The 25,809-nt window shown below is 37.0% G+C and overlaps 1 protein-coding gene and 2 pseudogenes across 1 annotated transcript in view; all 3 read left to right on the forward strand.

Annotated features, from left to right (window-relative positions):
• Positions 1-25,809, forward strand: part of GPRIN3 (GPRIN family member 3) — a 61,473-nt gene that overhangs the window by 26,547 nt on the left and 9,117 nt on the right. The gene's annotated exons all lie outside the window — the stretch shown is intronic.
• LOC111737320 lies at positions 10,246-10,364 on the forward strand (annotated as a pseudogene).
• LOC105289618 lies at positions 14,203-14,745 on the forward strand (annotated as a pseudogene).

Here is a 25,809-nt window from a genome sequence, read left to right on the forward strand (position 1 = left end):
ACCAATTTGCAGTCCCACCAGCAGTGTATGAGGGTTCCTATTTCTCCACATCCTCTCCAACATTTGTTATTGCTTGTCCTGTTGATTATAGCCATTCTAACGGGTTGTGAGATGATAGCTCATAGTGGTTTTTATTTGCAATTCCCTAATAGCTAGCGATGTTGAGCATCTTTTCATATATTTGTTGGCCATTTGTATACAATAGGCTTTTGAAATGTACCTCTACCTTCAGTCTCCACATCTGTCTCATCAAGGCACTGACTCTGACCTGGGGTAAAGCCGTTCTAGGCCTAACGCAATCTTGCTTTATGGCTCCCTTTAGCCCCATCTCTTGACAGATGGCTTGTTTTCACCAACAGCCTTGCACCTGGAGCTCTTGCAATGCCTGACTACTTACTGTTCTAACCATACACCACCCTCAACCATGCCTCCCAACAGGTTATCTCTCACATCTGTTCACACATTGTTGATCATGTGCACCTCAAATGCCCTCTGCTACCCATGGGCAAACTCCTGTTCAACTCTTAAGGCAGCTTTGCTGTCATTTTCACTCAGAGGCCCTGGGTGGCCCCCCCTCTTAGATGCGCCAACAGTGTGCTCTCATAACACCCTCTGCCTCACTCTCAAGGGGCTTGCTACCTTGTATTTCAATCGTCCCTTTATGATTCTGCCTCTCTTACTAGATAGAAACTTCCCGAAGGTGAGGACTGGGATGTTTACCATGATATTCTCAGTGTCTGGGACGTAGCAACTACTCAATAAATGTTTGATGAATGAATTAATGAGTTAATATATATGTTAAAATGTCGCATATATAAATACATATAAATAACATTATTCTCACCTTTCATGCCTGATGCTTTCCTATTTCTCCTTCCCATGCATTCCTTATTAAACTTGGAGCTGTTCTCGAAGCCCACCCTTGTATGTACCACGATCTGTGATTACTCACACAGTGTTTCTGATGCTTTTTCCTTCCCAGTATCGCAGATGATTTCTACTGGTTTCCCAGGAAGCCTTCCCAGATTGCACGAGTTGGAATGAGTCGTTCTCTTGTATTACTTTGAAATCTCTGGCACTGAAATTGTCTTTCTCCCCAGCATATACCAGTCCCTGAAGACAAGGATTGAGTTTTGCTCATCTTTGTGGCTCTCTAGAAACTACCATAGGCCTGGTACTAGTATATATATTTAATAATTGGAGATAGCTAAAAGAAAAAAGTAATATTTTCATGTTTAGTACTTCAGGTCCTTTGTTTAGCATAGGAGTTGCATAAGAGCTGAGAGAATAAGGAAAATAATTACTGTGAAGATCCTGATTTAATCTCATCTCATAGCCTTCAGTTAAACAAGAGGTTTTACAAGCAAAATACAAAGTCCTTGGTTAGCTTTGTTCATTTAGTAACATGTGGTCTTCTTACTCCTGAACATATATGGATGATGTTCATATCACTGTTAGAAAAAATATCCTCCATTACCGAGGGTAATATAACTGTATGTGTGGCAAATAATAATGAATTCTTAAAAGTAAACAAGTCCAGCTTATTATCTCTCTGTGAGGCAAGTTTCCACAGATTTGTAAGTCTCTAACATAAACTCTGAGACCGATTCATAATTCCCATGATAACAATGTGGGAACAGCCCACTAAGCCACTTCAGGTTATGAGGAGCTCATTCTTGGTGAGTAAAGTGCCAATATTTCTGATAAGTGAGTTCTCAGGCTAACATTCTACACACTCAGGATTGATCCTTTCTTAATGAACTCTTATAAATCTGTGGATTTGTCCAAATAAAGTAAGTGAGAGATTATAACTGCTCAATGGTCAGGCTAACAAGACATGATGTAAGTGTTCCTGACTTTCATTTATTTTATTGTTTACAGAGTATATTTTATTACTTAGATATTCATATGATATTTATTTTTGTTATAAACTGCTAGTCAAAGCAGTAAAAAAATGCAAAGCAAACAATTTATGATTTGAGATAGCATGGATACAGTTCTCATCATTGCCAGTAAATAAAATTAACTTCAATAATAGAAACAGCTCTTTTATGTTAAAGTAATTTTGTTGGCAATGCTTTGCACATTATTGGTATAATGTGAAATCTTATTTTTCCCATTAACTTATATTCACTCTACTTGATGACTTGCAATATTCCATTTGAAGGAAATAAAAATCACACTTCTCCTGAGGCATGTTAACATTCACGAAATGCTAACTGCACACCTTTTTTTCTTGCCAGGTTCATGCAGGATACTGAGGCTACCCTCTCTACTCTCTTAGAGCTTACCATCTAATAAAGAAAAAAACAAAGAAAAAAAATGATGACGGCATAGCAATTATATCATTATGATAGAGATATGCATAGGTGCAGTGGGAGAGCATCTAAATCAGGGGTTGGGAAAAGCTCGGGGATGGGGAAGCACAAGGAAGCCTTCACAGAGGAGGAGATGCTGAGCTGATTTGAGGTTTGCAAAGAAATAAAGAGAAGAAGGGTATATTAGTTTCCTAGATCTGCCATAACAAAATACCACAAACTGGGTGACTTAATACAACAGGAATTTTTCTCTCACCATTCTGTATGCTGGAAGTCTGAAATCAAGCTGTCGGCAGGGCTGGCTTCCTTCCAGTGTCTCTGAGGGAAAATCCGGTCTACGTTCTTCTCCTAGTTTCTGATGGTGACCAGCAACCCTTGTTGTTCCTTGATTAGTAGATACATCACTCCAGTCTTGCTTGTCTTCACCAGACTTTTTCCCCTGTGTCTATGTCTATGATCAAATTTCCTTCTTATGACACTGGTCTTATTGGATTTAGGGCCCACCCTAACTCAGTATGACTTGCCTTCACTTGATTATATCTACAAAGACCCTATTTGCAGGTAAGATCACATTCACAGGTTCTAAGTGGGTCTGAATTTTAGGGAACAGTATGCAACTCAATACAGAAGGCATTCAGGAAGCTGGAAGCAACATGACTAAAAGTGGAGAGGTTTTGACACCTTTGATCAACCTTAGATCCTTCTCAGTGGTTGGATTGAAAGACTCTGGGGATCTTAACAAGTTAGGAGACTTAAGAGGTAACAGGAACCTCACCACAAAGAGCCTGTGTGCCAAGCTCAGGAATTTGAACTTCCTTCAGAAATCTGTGGGTGTCACCGCAGCATTTTAATTTGGGGAGTTACGTGATCATATTTGCATTTTAGAAAAGTCTCCGAGAGCAGTGTAGAGAATTGAAGAAGGTACAAATTAGAGGCAGAGAGATTATATAGGAAGCCCTTGAAATAATTCTGGCAAGAAATGGTAAATGCCCACATTACATTAGCAATAGGGAGACCAGAGAGGAGGTGTTAGATAGAGGAGATATTAGAAAGGAAGGATCTATAAGACTTGGTGATTTGTTAGATGTAAGGAATTAGAAAAGAGAGGAAAGAGTTGCTTTGAAGTTTCTGGCTTATGTAAGGAGATGGAGGTGACATTTGCTGAGGTAATTAAGGAAGAACATGCTTAGAGGTAAGAGTAGATGAATTTTGGGCCATATTTAATTTGAGGTATCAGTAACACTTCTAAGTGAAAAGCTGCTATTTTGGAGATCGATAGACGGCTCTGGCTGGAGATGGATTTGAGATTCATGACATATCAGTAATTGTGTTCCCCAGGTTTAGTGTATAAAGTGAGAAGAGCAGAAGGTCTGGAAAATGCCAACATTTAGGAAATGAACTGAGGAAAAAAGAATCAAAGAATGGCTTTAAGAAGGAGACTTCTGTCGAGAAAAGAGGAAAACCAAGTGAGAGCATATCAGAAAAAGAGTTTCCACGAGGACAGAGTCCTCAGAATGTCAATTGTTATAGAAAAGTCAACAAATATAAAAAGAGAAAAGTATTTACAGTCATGCCTCACTTACGGGAATATGTTCCGAGAAATGCACCATTTGAAATGTGTCGTTATGGGAATATTATAGACTTCACTTATACAAACCTGGATGGTAAATCCTAATACACACCTAGGCTATGTCGTATGACCTCTTACTCCTAGTCTACAAGCCTATACAGCATGTCACGCTATTGAATATTGTAGGCATTTATAATACAGTGGTTAAGAATTTGTGTATCTAAACACATCTAAACAGAAAAGATACAGTAATAACAGAATAAAAGATAGAGCATTTATTATGAATACAGCTTGCAGGACTGGAAGTTGCTCTGGGTGAGTCAGTGAGTGAGTAGTTAGTGAATGTGAAGGACATTACACTATAGACTTTTAAACATTGTGCACTTAAGCTACACTAAATTCATTTTTTTAATGTTTTTATTTCTTCAATAATAAACTTAGCTTATGGTAACTTTTTTACTTTATAAACTTTTTAATTTTTAACTTTTCAACTCTTGTAATAACACTTAGCTTAAAACACAAACACATGTTATAGCTGTACACCAATATTTTTTCTTTTTATCCTTATTCTATAACCCTTTTTCTATTTTTTTTTTTTTTTTTTTTTTTTTTTTTTTTTTTACTTTTTAAATATTTTTGTTAAAAACTAAGACATGAACACACACATTAGCCTAGGCCTCCACAGGGTCAGGATCATCAATATCTCTTGTACCTCCCCATCTTGTCCCACTGGAAGGTCTTTGGGGGCAATAAAATGCACAGAGCAGTCATCTCCTATGATAATATTCTTCTGGAATACCTCCTGAAGGACATGCCTGAGGCTCTTCTCGAAGAGGTATTATTCTTTTCGGTGGTTTGCTTGGCTTGTTTCTTTTTTTATTATAGAATAGTTTGTAAGCAGATAATAAAATATGGATGTTCCTCTCTATTAATGAAAACCTTTTAGTGTTGGAGTTCATGTTTTCACACTTTCCAAGGAGCTTGTTGAGGTCTGCAAGAGCTTCTGCTAAACCCTTCACTGTGAATTTTCAGGGAAGAAGGGTCTTCATTTTATTCTCCTGTGATTTCCTGTTCTCTTGCCTCTTCTTTGTTTATGCATTCCTATTCCAGTTCCAACAACTCCTCATTAGTCACTTCCTCAGGAAGCACCTCTAGGAGCTCTTCAGTGTCACCCTCATCTACACCCAGGTTAAAGTTGTTTGCCATCTCAACCACAGTCTTGTTGACTTTTGCAGGCTCCTCATCTGTGTCAAGTCCTTTGAAGTCATGGACCAACCTCTTGATATCTTCTTATAGTTGCCATTCATACATTCCTTGGTGACATCACCCCAAGCCCAAGCAAGGTTCTTGAAGCAGTCATAGAAGTTGTAATTCTTCCAAGCTTGCATCAGTGTCTTCTCAGTGCCATCCTCAGTTGCAGCAATAGACTAGTCAAAGGTTCCCCTCAGGTGGTCGGCCTTAAAAGTGGCTTTAACTCTTTGATCATTTGGATCAAATAGGTAGTGTTTGGAAGTAGAAATCTACTTCGATTTTAGGATAAAGATCACCAATAAAAGGAGTATTACCAACAATAAGGAGTATTACCAACAATAAGAAAAATCTTGAAAAATCTGTCATTCTCAAAACAATTTGTCTCCATTTCACTAGCATAGCAGTTCAGGAGGACATCTTAGAAAAGGAGGGAGGTGGGTCATCCATGATTTCTTATTGCTCCTGTAATACTCTGCCAGTATGTGCTTATTGATATGCTTGAAGGCCCTGGGATTCTCACTGTGCCAAATCACAAAGACTTTCAATTTGTACCCGTAACATTACTCCCAAGTAAGATTGTTATCCTGTCCTTAAAAGCTTTGATACCTAGCATTGATTTGGCCACCTTATGGGTGAACACCCTTTTAGGAATTTGTGTCCAGAATAGGGAAGTTTTATCCATATTGAATATTTGCTCTAGCAAGTAATCTCCTCCTTCAATCAGCTTATCTAGAGCACCCAAAAATTCTTCAGCTACCTTTACATCAGCACTCACAGACTCACCACTCACTTTCACATAACGTAATGAATAACGATTGTTGAATCATTTAAACCACCAAGAGCTAGCAGTAAATTCAACATCGTACGCAAGGGCAGCTTTTCTTTTAACACTGCAAACATTTTTCTTTGGCCATGATAATCATGGTGCTTGAGGGATATGCTTCTGGATCTGATCTTCAATCTAGGTCATTAGAAGTTTTTCCATGTCTAACAAAGGCCCTTCTCAAATTTTTGGTAGCCTCATTGCCTTCAGTGAAGCAGATCCTTTAACAGCTTCTGTCATTTTGTTCAAAATTTTAGCTGTGGTAGAACGGGATACGCCTGACTGGTGAGCAATAACTGTCACTGATTTTCTACCTTCATCGTTCTTAATCAGTTTAATTTCATTTTCAGGTCAATTACTTGATGTGGCCTCTTACTGGCAACATTAGCAGTGGATTTTGTATGCTTAAGGTCCATAGTGAACAAAACAACATGAGATTAAATCAAGCACAAGAAAAAAATGATGCAATCAAGAGACTTAGTAAATGCAAGATGTATGAGGCTGCTGCCCACGTAACATGGCCTACTGTTTTACAGCAAACATTTTCTATCAGTAGAAAGAGTACATTTTAAAATAATGATAAAAAGTATAGTATAGTAAAGTTTCTAAAACTGTAACATACTCATTGATTATCATTATCATTATGTAGTATTATGTACTGTGCATAATTGTATGTGCTATCTTTTTAAATGACTGGCAGTGCAGCAGGTGTGTATACAGCAGCATCACCACAAACATATGATGCATGTGCTATGACATTATAAGCACTACAACATCATTAGGGGGTAGGGATTTTTCAGCTTCATTGTAATCCCATTGGACAACTGTCATATATGCTATCTGTTGTTGACCAAGACGTCATTCTGCAATGCATGACTGTATTTGTTTTGGCAAAATCTAGTCATTGGTGACTTTAGCAAGGGCTGTTTTGGTGACATGGAAAGAAGGACAGAGGAAGAAACAAGATGATAGATTTGGAAATGACTCTGCAGGAAGGGAGGAATGAAGGGATTGTAGACTATCTTTTCAAGAAGTTGGATAGTGAGAGAATCAAAGCTATATAAGAATCGAGAGCCGCATGAAGTTAGAGAAGAGTTTTTCCCTGATGGGCTCTGTTGAGTGGCTTTGGGGCGGGGGCAGGAGAGGGAAAAGGAGTAAGGACATTCCTTCCAAATAAAGCTGTATACTGAGGACATATTCTTAAGACAGTTGAGGAATTTCTCACACAAGAGTTACCGTTGTGAACTCTTTATTAATATGAATAAAAATCTTCTTTTCTTCTGTTTCATGTAACGGGCATGTTTTTGTTGCCTTCCCATATTCATTTCCCTTCCGTTTACAACAATACTTTCATTTCCTTTTGGGGAATTGATTCTTTCCTCTGTGTGCAGCCTTAGTAGAACTATCAGTCACGGTGCCTGCCCTCACCCAGGCAAGGGCCAACTGAGCCTCTCTCCCAAGATTTTGAATCTGGAGACTTTAACTGATATCAGGTTTTGGGAATGGAGAAGAGTGTTTAGAGTTCATTTACCCCAGTGACAGTTCTCTACTATGCTTTGCTTCTGTAGCCTACCACTAAATTCTATGGTAACCTATATCCTTGGATAGGTTATAGTGTCTAAGATTCTGAAACCACAAAGCTTAGGTTCAAATCAAGCTTCAGTCACATCCTAACTGTGTGATCTGGAGTAAGTTCCTTAACTTCTGTGTTCCTTGTTTTTCATAATTATAAAGTAGGACTTGTAACAGTGCCTAAATATAGTCATACACCACATAACAACATTTAGTCAATGACAGACCGCATTGAAGAACTAAATAACTGGAGAGGTATTCTATATTCATTCATAAAAAGACTCAATATTGTCAAGGTGTCAGTTCTTCCCAATTTGATCTATAAATTCAATGCAATCCTAATAAAAATGCTGGCAACTTATTTTGTGGGTATCAACAAATTGATTTTAAGGTTTATATGGAGAGGCAAAAGACCTAGAATAGCCAAAATAATATTGAAGGAGAACAAAGTTAGAGGGCTGATATTACCCAAATTCAAGACTTCCTATAAAGCTACAGTAATCAAGACAGCCTGATATTGATAAAAGAATAGACAAATAGGTGAATGGAAAATTGATATGTCATCAGAGTCTAGAAATATTCCTACATAAGTATAGTCAACTGATCTTTGACAAAAGAGCAAAGGGAATACGATGGAGCAAAGATAGTCATTTCAACAAATTGTGCTGGAACAACTGGACATGCAAAAAAGAAGAAAAGATTCTAGACATGGACCTTATACCCTTTACAAAAATAAACTCAAAATGGATCATACACCTCAATGTAAAATGCAAAACTATAAAACTCCCAGAAGATAAGATAGGATAAAACCTAGATAACCTTGGGTATAACAGTGACCTTTTAGATGCAACACCAAAAGCATAATCCATGAAAGAAAGAGTTGATAAGCTGGACTTCATTCAAATTAAAAACATTTGCTCTGCTTAAGACAATGTCAAGCGAATTAGAAAACAAGCCACAGTCTGGGAAAAAATATCTGCAAAAAAACACATCGAATAAAACACTGTTTTTCAAAATATACAAAGAATTCTTTAAAACTCAACAATACGAAAAAAAGCAAACCAATTTTTTAAAAAATGGGTCAAAGATTTGAACAGCTACTTTACCAAAGAAGATATACAAATAGCAAATAATCATATTAGTAGATGTTCAACCACCAAATGCTGGCAAGGATATGGAGCAACAGGAATTCTCATTCATTGCTGGTGGGAATGCAAGATGATGGTACAGCCACTTTGAAAGACAATTTGGCAGTTTCTTACCATATTATCCACTAGATGCACTGCTTGGTATTTACCCAAAGGAGTTAAAAATTTACATCCACACAAAACCTGCATATGAATACTTATAACAGCTTTATTCATATTTACTAAAACGTGGAAGTAACCAAGATGTCCTTCATTAGGTAGATGGATAAATAAACTATGGAACATCCAGACAATGGAATATTATTCAGTGCAAAGAAGAAATGAAAACCCATGAAAAGACATGGCAAAACTTTTTTTTTTAATTTATTTTTTTATGGTGACATTGGTTAACGAAATCTGGTTTCAGTTCTACATTTTAACAGTAAGGCATATATATTTACATTATGTATTCACTTCTCATAATTAGATTTCTTTCTGTCACCACGTATTTCACCCTTTTTACCCTACTTACTTCCCCACCCCACCCCTCTACTCCCTACCCTCTGGTAACCACTAGTCTATTGTCCGTGTCCATGAGTCTCTGTTTGTTTATTCTGTTCATTTGTTGCTTTTAGGTTTATATCCCACTTATAAGTGATATCATGTGATTTTCATCTTTTTCTGTCTGCCTTACCTCACTTAGCATGATTATCTCAAGGGCCATCCATGTTGTCACAAATGGCAGGCATGGCAAAATTTTAAATGTATATTACTAAGTGGAGGAAGCCAATCTGAAAGGCTACATACTGTATAATTCTAAATATATGACATCTGGAAAAGTCAAAACTATGGAGACAGTAAAATAATCAGTGTTTTCCAGGAGTTAGGGGTGGAGTGGGATGGGAAAAAGGATGAAAAGGCAGAGCACAGAGGATTTCTAGGGCAGTGAAAATACTCTGTATGATACCATAATGATGGCTACGTGTCATTATACATTTGTTCAAACTCATATAAGATACAACACCAAGAATGAACCCTGATGTAAACCATAGACATTGGGAATTATGATGAGTCAGTTTAGGTTTATCAATTCTAATGAATGTACCACTGTGGTATGGGATGTTGATAGTAGGGGAGGCTATGCCTGTGTGAGGAGAGGGAGTGTATGGGAAACCTCTATACCTTCCCCTCAATTTTATTGTAAACCTTAAACTGATCTAAAAAACATAAAAGTCTTATTTTTTTTTAATTTATTTTTTTATGGTGACATTGGTTAACGAAATCTGGTTTCAGTTCTACATTTTAACAGTAAGGCATATATATTTACATTATGTATTCACTTCTCATAATTAGATTTCTTTCTGTCACCACGTATTTCACCCTTTTTACCCTACTTACTTCCCCACCCCACCCCTCTACTCCCTACCCTCTGGTAACCACTAGTCTATTGTCCATGTCCATGAGTCTGTTTGTTTGTCTTGTTCATTTTTTTAAAACATTAGTGTTTCTCAATAGTGAAGTTAGGGATTTTTTTTTCATTATTACTTCTTCTTTAAATTTTTTGTATTCTAAAGTTTAGTTATAGTCTACAGCCATGCCACCCTGAACGTGCCCAATCTCATCTGATCTTGGAAGCTAAGCAGAGTTGGGCCTGGTTAGTATTTGGATGAGAGACCACCTAGGAATACCAGGTGCTGTAGGCATTAAAAAAAAAAAAAAAGAACTCTTATTAAAATAAATAAAAATAAAGTTTAGTTATAGTTATTGTTGTTGGTTTAATTAATCATACTTCTCAACTGATTATAGTTTATGAGCAGTGGTCTGTAAAGGACCCGATCTTGTTTAGTTAATTTAATATGAATCTCCCTTCATCCTTCTACTTCATTTCTATGCCTCTTCCCTTGAGCCACAATGGCCAATCTTTCCTTTTTCATGTGTTCTTATAAAAAGGATGTCATACTAACGACATGTCTTTCTATTGTATAAAATTTTTAAAAAGAAACTGCTAATTGTGTCTTTTCCAGCTTATCTTTTGACATTTATATATTATATAAATAATAAGGAAAAGTAAAATCCAAATTCTAGTTTATAATAAAAGGATTTATAATTAAGAAAGATTGCATTAAAATATAAATTAGAATGTCATTAGCAAAACCTATGATAATAATCTAATCAAAATAAATATTCTAAAAAGAACCTAAAGATCTGTGTATAGACAATTAGTAGAATAAATAAGAAGCAAAAGCTGTATAAAATGCAATTATACATGATCATACCTGCATACGAGGTGATCAATAAATATTTGTGAAAGAATGCTTAGTGTATTCAAAATGTATTATTAGTATCAAAAATACTCTACATTATTTGCTATGTTGCAGAAAGACAGATAACTCTGAGCTCCAAAACAAGTCATACTGTTTATCCCTTTACTACTAATTTAAGCAAGAATTTCTTGGAATTCAATTCTTCTGAGGCAAGTTAGGCTCACAGAACTTTCCCTTAAAATTGTCTGCTTGACCTTTGTTAATTGTAGACATTATTCATTATGGAACTGAGAGCTCCACATAAACCTGACCCACTGTAGAGATCATTTAGGCAAATTGAGGTTTTGTTTTTCTTTTGTCTTTATGAAATGTGTCAGCAAACATTAACCGGTCTGATTATGATCCCAGATTGCGTTACAGTAATGACGTTACAGTTCATCATTACTGGTGACATGAACACAGAGGCAAATGAAGGTCTATTTCACTAAGGAAGAAATAAATAACAACCAAGGAAGGGGTTGCACAATCATTGTTCCTACAGCTCTTTGCAGGGCTCGTAGAAAATGAGTGAGGAAGGAGGGCTACATTCTGCTCCTTCAAAAATGTATGCAGTTATTATTGTGTTAGCCAAGGCACAGGCCTGCCAGAGCAAATCTTATCCCACTGTCAGGGAATGGTTCTGAAGAAGACGAAAACTATTCTTTTGTCTTTTATCTCTGTTTTGATTCTTTTTCTCCTTCTGATTCTAGGATACTCAAATACAACCTAAAGTTAAAGAAAGTGTTAACTCCATCTAGTATTGAGTGGCTGCTGGCTCTAGGCAGGTTGCTATTATTTTATTATTGATGTAGACTCATTGGTAAAAATTTTGAATTTTTACTGCAATCTTAAATAGCGAAATGTAGACTCATTGGTAAAAATTTTGAATTTTTACTGCAATCACAGGGCCAAACCTGTCTTCTATTCAAAGTCTTTCCTCAAGCAAAGGCACTGCTTTACTCTGAGGTTAGTTGCCTTCTACCCCCACCGCCATGTGTGGGTGCGCGCGCACACACACGTACACACACACACACAGACACACACACACACACACACACAGAGTTTGCCTGGCCCGTTACTAGCAAATATCGAAGTCAGCAGGACATGGTACTTGCCAGAGGCCAAAGTTTCTCTGGCCACGTCTATAGCTCCTATGCCTGTCTTGCCTCAGTGACCGCATTGGATGCCAAACCTCAGCCATCAACCTCAGCCATTACTTCAGTTATCTGTCAGTAATTGACTATTCCCAGGTAGGACAGCAGCCACCTGGTCTTCACTCCCCCGTCTCAGTGCCAATCTAAGTATTTGGAAAGGTTACAGGAAGGAGGGAAACACTGGAAAAATAAGGAGATGGGAAAGAAATAATTGCTGGAAGAGTAGCTCCATTTTTACCCACAGCCTCAGCCAGGGAGGCCCCAGTCCTTGTCTGGTCCTATAAATACCTGACCTTGATTCTTTATGAGCTGCTGCCCATCCCAGTTCCTTACACCTCTGTTCCCTGGCCCACTGCCAACTCTCCAGTTCCCATCTTGATAGCAGGCACTGTTGGAGCCCTGGCTTGCACCACTTGGCAGGTGGGAGAGATAGCCAGCCCTCAGGAAATGCATTCCTTCGAGGGCATCTGACACAAGAAGCCAACTGTCTAAGTTACCTGGGGCCATGTTCACCATGTAGCTACACTGCTTGAAGTTAGATGTTCCATGCGTGTTTTAGTGACATTGTGTCTGCAGTGGGTGCTTGATAATACCCACTTAAAATTTTTTTCCTCTGGTAAATTATGGCAGACATGCATTATGGTCTAGAACTTTTGAAGCAGGGCCAGAGCAGTTTTCTGAAGAAAAATTTGACCCTGTAAGTATAAGTCCACTTGGCAGAAGGAATAGCCTGCTATGCATGTAAAAAGCTCACCTAAATCATAATAGGATGTGAACCACCCCCCCACACACATCCCGGTTGGCTTTTATATGAAGCTGTTTCTAGTTAACACATAGATTGAGTCTGTAGAGCTAGGGGGACACAACAATCTGTAATTTCTTTGAAGCTTTCCAGAGAACTCAATGCCCAGCTAATCTAGGCCAACCCTCTTATTTCCCATCTGAAGATGAGCATGAGGCTCTTAAAGATCAATCCCCATGTCTTCTGCATAACAGTGTTCTTCCTACTGCCCCATGCCACCTTCCTGCAATTTTTCTTTTGGAAATGTCTTCCAAGACACTATGAAATTCAACATGATTACTATAAAAAAAAAAAAAAATTACCCTTTCATTCCATCAGTGCAAATATCACCATAGCCAAAAGGCCAAGTAACTTCTTAGTGCCGTTATAAAAGTCCTGACTTCACAGACCCTCAGAGACTTTCACAGACTGTCCTTGGAGATCTTCCGAAGTACACAAGCAGCTTTCTAGCAGTTATCCCACACCCTCATAAGAATAGCAACAACAAACAAAAGTAAATGTGCTTATTTTAATGTGAAAAAAAGAATGAAGAGTTTGTGAAAAAGTGTTTTGTAATCACTAGGCACATTTTCTAGTTACTATGTGTTCTAGCAATTATAGTTCTGTTGCTATAAATCTATTTTACTCCAGATTAAATTTTCTTACAGCTTGTTAAAATTGTCTGAATCACTGTAATATTCTGATTAGATATGAACATGACCTTCTGGAGATTTAAACCCCAATTTGTGGTGATTATTGGATTAATATTATAATTGGGATTACCCATTAATTTGAATGTGGGACTTGGGAACAAATTTACTAAATTGGCAGATAGTGAAACTGAGTGAGATTGCCACGTAATGATTTTACTGAATCTTTCTTAAGAAAAATGAATGATCTACCAAAAGATGTGATTTCCTCCTTCTTTCTTGTTTTCAACACTTTTAAAGCTCTGTGTGCTAGCTTCTGTCCTGGGCCCAGAGAGCCAAGCTGAACATGTGGTTACATCATATATAGAGCTCTGAGTTAAGTTCCCTGTTTTTCGATCTGTGGGTCACTGTGAATATCAGGTCAGTGAATTCAGTCAGCATTTTTAAGTGGAATGGGATCGAATAGGAAATACCAGAAGTTAAGTATTGTTTTTTAGTAACATTTTATTTTTACTGGACTAGATAAACAGTTGGATATGAATGCATGTACTGGGTTATAATTTTTTTTACACTGCATTGTGTCAAAAAAGCTTGAAATTCACTGGTATAGCTAATATATTGACAGAAAAAAATTGTTATCTCCTGACTAGTCCATGGAAGCAAAAATCCCAAGACTCACAATTGTTTTAAAAAAGAAACATACCATCAGGCATGGGAAGAAGGTGAAACAGGTCCCCAAGTCGGTGCTGTTTGTGTGTCTGGGTAATGTCTGCCTATCATCCATTGCAGAAGCAGTTTTCGGAAAACTTGTAACTGATCAAAACATTTCAGATGCTTGGAGAATAGACAGTGCAGTGACATCCACGTATGAGATAGGAAACCCTCCTGATTATTGAGGGCAGAATTGCATAAGAAGCATGGTGTCCCCGTGAGTCACAGTGCCCGGCAGGTTACCAAAGAAGCTTTGCCACATTTGATTACATACTACATATGGATGAAAGCAATCTGAGAGACTCGATTAGAAAGAGTAATCAAGTTAAAAACAGCGAAACACAGGTGGACTTGCTTGGGAGCTACCATCCGGAAAAACGACTCATCATCGAAGCCCCCGCTATTACAGGAATGACTCCGACTTTGAGACCATCCACTAGCTATGTGCAGGGTGCTGCAGAGCCATCCTAGGCAAGGCCCACTAGTCCAGCTTTAGTCCCTATTCCTGAGTCAGCTTGACAACCTCCCCAACATTCTCCAAGCGACTGTGATTTGAAATCCAGGAATCATCCTGATTCCTTCTCTAGTCTTGCTTCCTATGGGCCATCAGTCTTTTAATATTACTGCCAGTGCTACTTCTGCCTTAGTTTTCATAGCTCTGTTTTCTTTATATTCTTTATGTTAACGACATCGGTGGACTCTTCTCTACCTCTTATGTGGTAATAGGCTTGTAATTGATCTCCCCACCTGTGGGTTCTTCTCTGCTAGTCAGTGATACTTGAAATCTGCTTATTTTTTAAACTTCCTAATTGTTTCACTGTTGGAAAACCTCTAGTAGCTTCCTACTGCCTACCCAAAAGACCAAATTTGTTTTAAAAAGCCAGTAAGACTTTCTACCCAATCTAACAACTCAGCTTTTAGCTCCCAACAGCCAGCTTTATGTAACCACATATTAATATCAGTAATTATACAAATAGCATTCAATCTGAAAAGTCAGGCATATCCAGGCATGTAGTAGCTAAAAAATATTTTAATGATTTAATTTTAAAATATTTTTAATGCTTATAAGTACAGTATGTTTAAATGATCAGGACAGCTTACTTTTCTCTGAATAAATAGTATATTTAACCCCCCACCCCCATGTCTGCACCATTCTCTTTGTGGATTCCACTAATTTCCTGACCACTCCCCTATACCGTATACTTGAAATCTTCCCTATTATTCAAGGTTGGCCTCAAATATAGACATTAAAAAACAGTAAGAGGAGATAATACTTAAAACCAGAAGTAAAAGAGAAATTACTGTGGCATCTAAATGGTTCTAACTAGAAGCCAGAGACTGACTGGAGCCCTGGTAGGAAAGAATATCAAGGACCAATAATGAGCAGCAATAAGCAACTCCTAGGACAGGCATGTGAAATCTGTTGAACCAGAGTCATCACGAGCCTTGCAGTCAGGTGGTTGGAAGCCTTCTAAAGCTTTTTAAGTACTCTACCTCAGCTGGGCAGGATTAACCCCAGATGTCCTCCCAGACATCTAGTGGAGTCATTATATACTTAAGACTCATATGTAGAACTAGTTTAGAAAAAGTAAAGAGCTGAGATAATATCCGAAGACCCAGAGAGTGCATCAAGATAAAACAAGATCTAAAAGTGCAATTTTAGAGGAACAGCCTTCTCGTTTTTTCACCATGATATTCTTAGCAATGGGAAACTCAGGGTTTTAACATGGATTATAAAATGAGAAACCTTAGGGCTCTGGGGTTTAATTTGGTAGGAATCTTGTTTCTTCATTCTTACTCTTCTTTATATTTTTTGCTACACTTTACACAGTTGAAATAAAACTATGTTTACAGGGTTTTAAAACTACAAGAGAATAAAGAATAAAATTTTTTAAATGACCCATAATCCCACCGTATATTAACCCACTGATATTTTAATATATTTTCTTATTTTCTTCTAATATTTTTTCTACACATATATTTTCTCTACATATTATATTAGATAAATATTTTACAGCCTATAGCATCATGACTCATTGATACAATTTATCAAATATTAGAGAAAATGAGAAATTATAAAAATGATATATATATTCCTAAGATTCTTCTTCCAACTTAAAATATTTGTATTCTCTTCATTTGCCAGCCTTTTGATACAGGGCAGATGTTTTCTTTGCGAGTGGAATCATGGGCTGGAGTTTCATATCCTCTTTCGTAAACTCATAATGGACTCAGTATTTTTCTACTCCTTTTGTTGCAGTGAAGCAAAGCATTTCTAATTCAGAATTAAAATGTCAAGTGTTTATAATTATGTTCCTCTTCTACAGCTGTCTCACTCAGTCCTAATTCAATAGCTATATTTTTCAGCAAGAAACAAGATCGATTTTTCCTTATTTTATCCTTTTTATGTAATATAGTTGTAGTCAAGTTATGTGGTGACAAGAACAAGGACAACTGGCATGAACAAATTCAGAAAGAGCCACTGACTCTTGGTCATCATACAACATAAGTGATAGGAGCAGAACTGGGCAGACCCACCTGAGAGGAGTCTACCAGCTGCCAAGTCCTGGGTTTCATCAGTAAATCTTACATTAGGAATGGAAAGTTCATCAGTTGGGGGGAGGTTACTTAGAGAACGTCTACTACATAACCATAGAATGAATTTCATTGTTCATAAACCCTTACTAGTTATTTTATTTACTTCCTTAGGCTCAATTCCCAGAAATAGAATTATTGGTTCAAAGGATAGATATATAGGTATTTGTGATGTTCCAGATCTGTTGATCAATATGTGTTTCCATCAGCAATGCCAACAATGCCATTCTCATTCCATCCTTGCGACCACTGAACGTTATTTTTAATCTTTGCCAATTAAATAAACAAAAATATGGCATTTTGTGTGAATTTACTTGAATATGGCATATAATGTGTTGGTTCTCAGCTCTGCAGGCATGTCAGCTTTACCGAGGAAGCTTCTTAAAAATTTTTGTCTCATAATTTTATGAGACAGAGTATATTATATTGTTATAATGTAACTAATAAAATATATTGATTTATATTCTTGCTTTATATTACAAAATATTGATAAATTATATTATGTCTATACCAACAAAAATAAGGAAGAGGGGAGAGGAGAGAAGAAGGGAAATAGGAAAGGAAGAAAAGAGGTTAGGTCCAACAATAGTATAGTAAAAAAGCACTAGCTGATGTATTATGGGAAATCACACAACATTTTAATGTTCTACCTTATACAAAATTATAGTAATCTGGAATTTTAGCGTCAGTGTAAGTTCCTAGCAACCTTTGCTTAGTGAATTGCAAAGTTTTAAATGTTACATAAAAGATATGAGGAGCAAATATAAACATAGGTATTCCCTAGGTTGGAAAGACAAATCTGAAAGGATATTGTGTAATTTTTGGTCTTTTTCTATAAATTTATTTAGAAATTACATTTTCTCTTAAGTACTTTAAGTAAAAAGAGGCATTATAATCAGTTACTTACAAGTCTCCAAATAAGATATATCTCACCTGGGGATGGATTAGAAATTGTCCATCTCTATACATAGCAGATACCTTCAGAAGAATAGAATTTATCATCTAAATTAGTTAGCTGAAAAAGAAGAACATTGAATAGATAGATAGATCCCTTTACATTAAGACATATCTTAAAAGAAAATTGAGGCAAATATAAAAATACTTATGGTGGCAATATAACTCAGTATTTTGAACTACAATTATCCCCAAAACATCCATAATGTATGGTTACCTTGCCTGCATATGTCCACAAGGAAAAACCTATCCTTAAATGCAATCAGTAAAAGCTAAATGAAAATCATAGAAACAGTAACATACTGTGAAGGCAGGCTAAAATGAAAAAGGCAGTATTAACATTTGCTGAGAGCTTATTATGGGCTATTCACTAATCTAGGCACTTGGGGTACATCAGTAAGCAAAAGTCGACAAAAGTGTTGCCATCTGGGAGCCTGCATTCCAGCAGGGGAAGACATCAGTACACAGTAATCACAATAAGTGGGCAAATGTTTTGGTACTTTAGAAGGTGATTAGTGCTATGGGGGGAAAAAAAATAAGTAAACAAGTAAGACTTCAGAAGTGACAAAGAGAGGAAGTCAGAGGACTTGCAATTTAACCATAGCCTGGTCTGAAGGGACCTCATTGAAAAACTGACACATGAGCAAAGACCTAAAGAAGCCCTGTGTGAATCCTCCATCCTATTTCTCTATCCTGCCCTCATGCTCAGATCCAGCAGCCATGTCAAACTCTACTCTTCCCCACAAGCTCCCGCCTTTGCACTAGCAATGCCTGCTGCCTGGAGAACAAAGGATGAGGCAAGATGTGAGAAGTGCCCTGAGGTTGGTGAAACAATAGACAAATTGCTACAAGGAGATGAGAGATGGAGCAATTGCTTTTGGTTAATGTTATCGGGCAGATTTTAAGGGAGGATTATCTTTCAAAATGCTTTTCAGATTTACCTGCTTGCTGTCTTTTCCTTTATTTGCATATATCATGAATTCATTTTTACCTCTCATTTTGTCATCTTGAAGGTGGCAGTTTGGGAATCAGGTTCACCTGGTTTTGAATTTCAGCTCTGTCACTTACTAAATATACAACTTTGACAAACTGGATTTCTTTGAGCCTCTCGAGCCTCAGTTTTCACACCTGTAAAACAAGATAATAATTTTTTTGAAGCTTGTTGTAAAAAGAGTAACATACAAGGTATGGCAAATGATAATGAGAGAGGATACCAGTTTTGAAAGAGAAATGGATCAGATAGTGAAGGACATTTTTAAAGCTGTGCTAAGGAGAATATATCTTAGTTTATAGGTAATGGAGAACTATTTAAGTTATTTTGCATGTAGAACGGAAATATTTGTACTTTAATCCATCCTAGATGGGATGCATCTTATTTGGAGGCAGCAAGTGGAGGATAAGTTTTTGGAATTGATGAAACAAGACCAAGTAGTATGATATTGCACTGTCGTAAGATTTGATAAATTCATTTAAGCCTGGTGGTGACAGAAAAGGTGGATTCGATAATTGGGAATTACAATATCTTTTCTAAACTTTGTTCTTGACATTTAGTCAATTCTCAAAATATAGACAAAATAAATACATTTTTCTTAAACATTTTTATTGATGTTTTGACTCAATCTCATGGAGTTGCACTTTTCCTTAGATTTATTGTTTGAGGGATGTATGATTTTAGGACTAACTGCTAGAGTTACCAGGAATAGAAAGTGGCGGGAGGGGGGAGGTGAAATCAACTGATAAACAGGAGCCAGAGAGTCTGGGAAAAGAAACTTAAGTAAACTTTATTTTGTGGCCCAACAAAACATCACTTTAAAAAAGCATTTCTCAGATGTTGACTTTGAAAAATAATTGCATTGCCTAGCTTGGAGCTTGTAGATAACCTAGATGGATAAGGAAATTATGGTTTCTTTTTATTAGTGGAGGGGCTGGGCTAACCTTGCTTAGCAAAGAGCAGATGAAAAGAGTATAGAAGGAGAGATCAGTATAAATCTTTCATCACTGACAGAAAACTTTCAGCGTGCATGTATGTTCCGTTTTGCCCAGGTGAGGACCACCAGCTTTTAAATTTTTATTATTTTTGAATAGGTAATACATTCACATAGTTTAAAATTTTTAAAGTACAAAAGTATATAGAGTGAAAACTCTTCCATGCATCCTATCCCCAATGTACCCATTTCCCCTCCTATCTAATATCAATTTCTTACTTATCCTTGCAGAGATATTTTATGTATATACAAGCAAAAGATATTAATTTTTCCCCTTTAAAAAAAAAGGGAACAAAATAAAAAAAATAACTTTTAAACCCCGGGTTTTTTATTGGTATCATTGGGTTTTTTATTTTGTTCTAGTTGTTTTACTTAATATATTTTGGAGAGTGTTCCATATCAATACATAAAGAGTTTCCTCGTTATTAAATATGGCTGCTTAATATACCATTATATGGAAATAGTACCATAATTTTTGTAACTAATTACCTTCCTATTAATAGACATTTAGATTTCTTCTAATCTTTTGTTATTTCATGCAATGAATAACCTTGTACATATGTCAATTAGCACATTTATTTATTTTACTTATAAGGTTGGTACCTAAAGTGGAATTGCTGAGTCAAAGTGTATGTGACCTTGTGTCTTTGACAAATATTGCCAAGTTGTTCTCTATAGAAGTTGTACTAATTTGCATCCTCACCTGTAGAATATGAAGAGCACTATCTTTGACTTGAGAGAAGGAAACTGTATCATTAATTCCTATCTAAGTGGAGTAAGTTCAAACTCTCTTTCATCAACTCACAAATATTCGTTCTAAGGATATTTCTTTCTGTCAAAGGTGAACACGCTCATCTCCTAGATCAATGGCTCTCAACTGGAGACAATTTTGCCTCCCAGGAACATTTGGCAATGTCTGGAGACATTTTCCATTGTCACAAGTGGGGCATAGAGGTGCTGTGGGCATCTTGTAGGAAGAGGTCATGAATGCTGTGAACACCTTACAATGCACAGGATGCTTTAAACCTTTTTTTTCCTCCACAAAAAAATTATCTGGTCCAAAATGTCAGTAATGTGCAGAGGTGAGAAAATCTGTCCTAGAGAAGTATCTACCCTCTCTCAACCGTATTAAATAACATCTTACAAAGCTTAAGATTCTCCACTCTCTGTAACCTAAAGTCTATGCTGAATAAAATAGTCCTCAGTGCTTCCATAGTACATTTTTTTTTGTTTTTTGTTTCTTCTACAACATTTATATTGTACTGAAATTAGTGATTTGCAGGAACTGTGAGTTCCTCAAAAACATAAATATATCTTGTTTATATTTGTGTCCTGAATATCTGGCACAAAAAGGGCACGCAATTATTAAATGAATGAATGGATGTTAACATTAATTCCTAATTGTCTCAGCGTGATTTAAGCGATTTTTAAATTTTTAATCAGATCATTCTTTTTACTCCACTTGCTTCACTTTTCTCCTAATTTCAAACATCTATTTTTCTTTAGACTTCCATAAGCAATTTTTTCTAGCCTATAGAAGAATTGTACCAGGAAATGTCAATTGAATAAGAAATATTGACCTTTCCCCTGATTTGAACTTTTATGCAATGTAGTTTATTACACAGCATTAGTCACTTATTTATATACTATCTTGCTCACTTATAGCTTCTGATTGAATTTGTTTTGTCTCCTCAGATAGATTGAAATCTCCTTAAGGGCAAAAATCAAAACTTTTAAGTACTTCATGCTGCCTTAGTGTTTTACAGGCTGTAAAGCAGGAGAGTGACAGATTCTCTTTTTTTTACTAACAACTCACAAACCAAACCCGAAGAAGATCCAGACCTCAGCAAAGAAATTATTCATTCTCAGGAGCAGAGCAACCCAGTTTCTCTCAGACGCTCAGATCCTCTTTCCAAAAAGCAAAAGAGCAATACCACAGAGGGCCCAGACCGAGGCCTGGAAGAATCTGCTTGATTCATAACTTGCCCCCTCCCTGGTTTCCCTGAGTTCTCTAGGAGTAGGAGAGCCTCATCTGACCAGCACCCTGCACAGCCCTGCTTTCCCATCTATTTCCATGACCACAGTACTGCCACCAGATGCTTCCCCATCATTCAACTTGATTAAAGATCCAGGTGTGGGAATGGGAAGAGAAACTGTTGGCTGGTGTCTGACATGAGCAGAATCACTAACAAGCTTTCAGCCTGGGGCTAGGTAGCTGGAGTCTCCGCTTAGGTGCCCACCTCTGCACTTAGGAGCTGCCTTTGCAGAAGAAAAGTGGTTCAAGTGGAGACTGGCTTTTATGAGAACTGCATGGTGTAGGGGGAAGTGTGGCAGCCAGGGAAAAACACAGCAGATCAGCAAGGTCAGGGAAGAAGGAAGCAAGGACAAGAATACTTGTTTGTAAAGCCGAGTGCACTAAATATATCCTGCAGAAAATTAGGATGCAGGGCAGCTTTGATCATATCTAACACAGGATTTTAAAATGCAAATGTAAAGACATGCAAATGCAGAACTGCTTAATTTATTTCTAATGGATTTTTTAACCACCATTTAGCCCTGAGGTCCTGGTGCATTCTCTTTGCAGTTAGCATAAGTTTGCAGTTGAAGCCCTTCAAAGCTGAGTTGCAAAAGGAAAACATTCAGATCTGAATATCTGTCAGGCAAATCAAGGAAATAGTAAAACCTAGCTGATTAGAGAAGGTAAAAAAAAAAAAAAAAATGCAAAACAAATATTTTAATTAGTTCTTTCCTAGAAGGGTTTAAATTTTTTTTAAAAAACTTAGGCACTTATAAACAGCAACTTTGATATTTAGCTATGAATTATCTCCGCAGGTAGGAACATGGAGCTGTTGAGGGGTTAATTTTTTCAACGTTATTAAAAACTGAGTGTTAAATTTGCTGAGAAAGAATTCATAGGTCCACATCTCCCACACAATCTAAAAAAAGACCTCATTATCGTGTTAATCTTCAAGTTAGCTAAAAGTTCCTTCTTTAAATGATAGTCTTTAGGTGGGTGTACAAGAACACAAATTAAACAAGTGTTGGACCATTTAAGATGGACTCTATAAAATATATTGCATAGGTCCTGCCTTCTTAGGTATATGATGGCAAAATAATAATAATTCGTGATTGTTTATCTATTATCTTCCAAGAACCATACTAAATATTTAACTTATTTCACTTGAGCTCTATAACAACATTTCGAGGCAGGTAAATTTAATTTTTCGACATTTTTCTTTAGATAAAGAGTTATTAATGTACAGTCTCTGAAAGATTTCCAGGCATATATGTGGAGTCTTCATGCTTCTTAAAGTCATTATCTACTTTTTGTTTTTGTCTAGTCCTGCTTACAATGGAATTTGATGTGATAACAAGGCACGTATTCATTTTTCTGGAACAGTATTGAACAAAAGAAGAACCCGATTGGAGGGAAGGGATGCAGCTCATTTCTCTTGAGCCTTTATTAAAGTAACCATTAAAATTGAAAGTCTACATGACCTTAGTGGCACTAAGCAAAGCAGCCTTCTTTTCTCTTCAGCTATTCTGAGTTGCTTTAGACACAGTTCAAAGGGAAGAACCAGTTTTTCAGCTAATATCTTTGAAAAGTGCATTTGAAGCCGCTATTAGTGTGAGGGTATGATTTTTTTTTTTTTTTTTTTTTAAGAAAGAAGAAGGAACTGCTTTTCCTAGCCTGTGGGTGTTTCCTGGGATTGAATCACCTCTCCTTAAAACTCTGCACTGGCAGAATCTGCTGGGTTCAGGATGCGAATGATCTAGGCAAAGGTCCTGATTAAAAGGAACAAATAAGATGGAATAGGATGGGAGACATTCTTTTTTTCTTTATCCTTTCTTGAGGACTAATAGTCTCATACCTCTTGCCTCACTGTTCTCTAAGGATTTTTACACCATCCATCTGAAAGCTAAAAGCTGCTATCAGACAGCTGGAGACAGTTACTCACCGAGGTCCTTGTAACACTTGCATAATGTCACTAAAGAGATGCAGTGACATCCTGGAGCCCTTGTTCTAGCAAAGTGGCAGTTTTGAAGTGGGCAGAGGTAATTGCTGCCCACAAGATTACTGTGGTGACCTGCAGTATATCAGCATCCTGCTGGTCCAGGACTGCCAGGCTTCTCTCCATATACTCTGTCTAATGCTCTTCCCACCAGAGCTGCTTTGGAGCAAGTCACAAAGGGATGAGATTCCCTGCTGCCTGTTTTATTAAACGTGGGTGTCTGTTATGAAAATAGGCAGCGTGGCATAGTAGTAGAACCCAGAATTTTCAGAATGAGCAGTGGCGGTGTCAGCTTTCAAACAGCCAGGCTTTTTCACAAAGTGACCGGTTATGAATGAAATTGTAGTGAGTGTTAATGCCATCCAGGCTGCACTTGAGTTGCAAATTCCTAACAAAAAGAGGGCTCCCTCTCCTCCAGAGATATGTTTATGTATTTTTTAAAATTTTTTTCTTTCTTTCCAATTTTTTCCAGAGTTACAGATAATACAGAAGAAGCACAGAAGGGGCCAGGACTTATCATTCATTAGAATTCAGTTCAACGGGAATTATAAGTATTCAGCCCTGAGTAGGTTACTTAACCTTTGGGCCTCAGTTTTCTTCCCTGTAAAAGGTGGATGTTGTTTACCTTGCAGACTCACTGCATTTCCAGAACAAGGTTTTAAATCTTTGCTCATGATTCTAAGGGCAGACGTGCCAAAGGGACCTGCTAGCAAGAATCCAGTTCCCATCAAACGAGACAAACTCATTTAATCTTTAAGATACCGTTAGCTTCTCTGTGTTTTGTGACCAATTCAGAAAGAATTCATAATACTTCAGAGTCTTATAAGGAAATCCGTATTCGCCAGTGCAGATGACAAAGACTTCCTCTTTGACCAAACTTTAGTCAGTCTCCTCTGAGCCCTCTTCTGCACTAGGCTGCATTCTTAGGCTTCCATGTCTGTCCAGTTTCAGCAAGAAACCTGCTAAGCCAGTTTAGAGAGAATCCTCCCACCCTTCATATCTGATCATCCTCAATATCCAATCAAATTCTTCACCCTCCACCATCCTCCAGGTGATAGCCGATCACCTGCCTACTTTAAGCAAGAATCCTGTTCAGTGGTTTAGCAAGAATCCCCCGACCCTCAGTATTTCCTCTTAGTAATTTTCCATCCATTGACCCCCTACACCCCACCCCCCACCCCCTGAACGTGCTTCTTGGTTATAAATCCCTACTTGTTCTTGTTGTATTTGGAGTTGAACCTGACCCTACTCCCCTCCTGTGAAAGTTGTTTTTTTCCAACCTTTTTGAAAAATATATTTGACATATAACATTGTGTAAATTTAAGGCATGTAACATTAATTTGATACATTTATATATTATAATTTTATTTCCATTGCAGAGATAATTAGCACCTGTATAACGTCGCATACTTATCATTTCTTTTTAGTGGTTGGAATAAAGTTCAAGTCTCTTAGCATATTTGATGGTTATAATGTAATATACAGTATTTCTTTCTCTGTCTGACTTATATCACTTAGCATAATGCCCTCAAGGTCCATCAATGTCATCGCAAATGGCAGAGTCTCCTTTTTCATGCCTGAATAATATTCCATTGTATATAAATACCACATCTTCTTCATTCATTCATCCATTGATGGCAAGATGATGTCCCTGTATCTTGGCTATTGTAAATAATGCTGCAATGAACCTGAGAGTGCATATATCTCTTTGATATACTCTTCAAAATAATTTAAATATCTGATAAATTTCTCATCCAAGAGAAATAAATATTCCTTAGTACGATTGAATTATGAGAATATAAAGTAATGAAAATTTAACAATAACCTACATGCCAAAATGGAGGATTAGTTAAGTAAAATATAGTCCATCATAAAATGAAATACTGAACATATTCACCTCCTGCAATAGTCTTGATACCTATCATAATAGTCCTGACTACAGGCTGTCTTACCATTTTAACAAGTATCAGAATAATTTTTTCCTTAACACAGATCAAAGCTT

Source organism: Pteropus vampyrus, unplaced genomic scaffold (assembly GCF_000151845.1).
Source record: "Pteropus vampyrus isolate Shadow unplaced genomic scaffold, Pvam_2.0 Scaffold25, whole genome shotgun sequence".
NCBI classification, from domain to species: domain Eukaryota; kingdom Metazoa; phylum Chordata; class Mammalia; order Chiroptera; family Pteropodidae; genus Pteropus; species Pteropus vampyrus.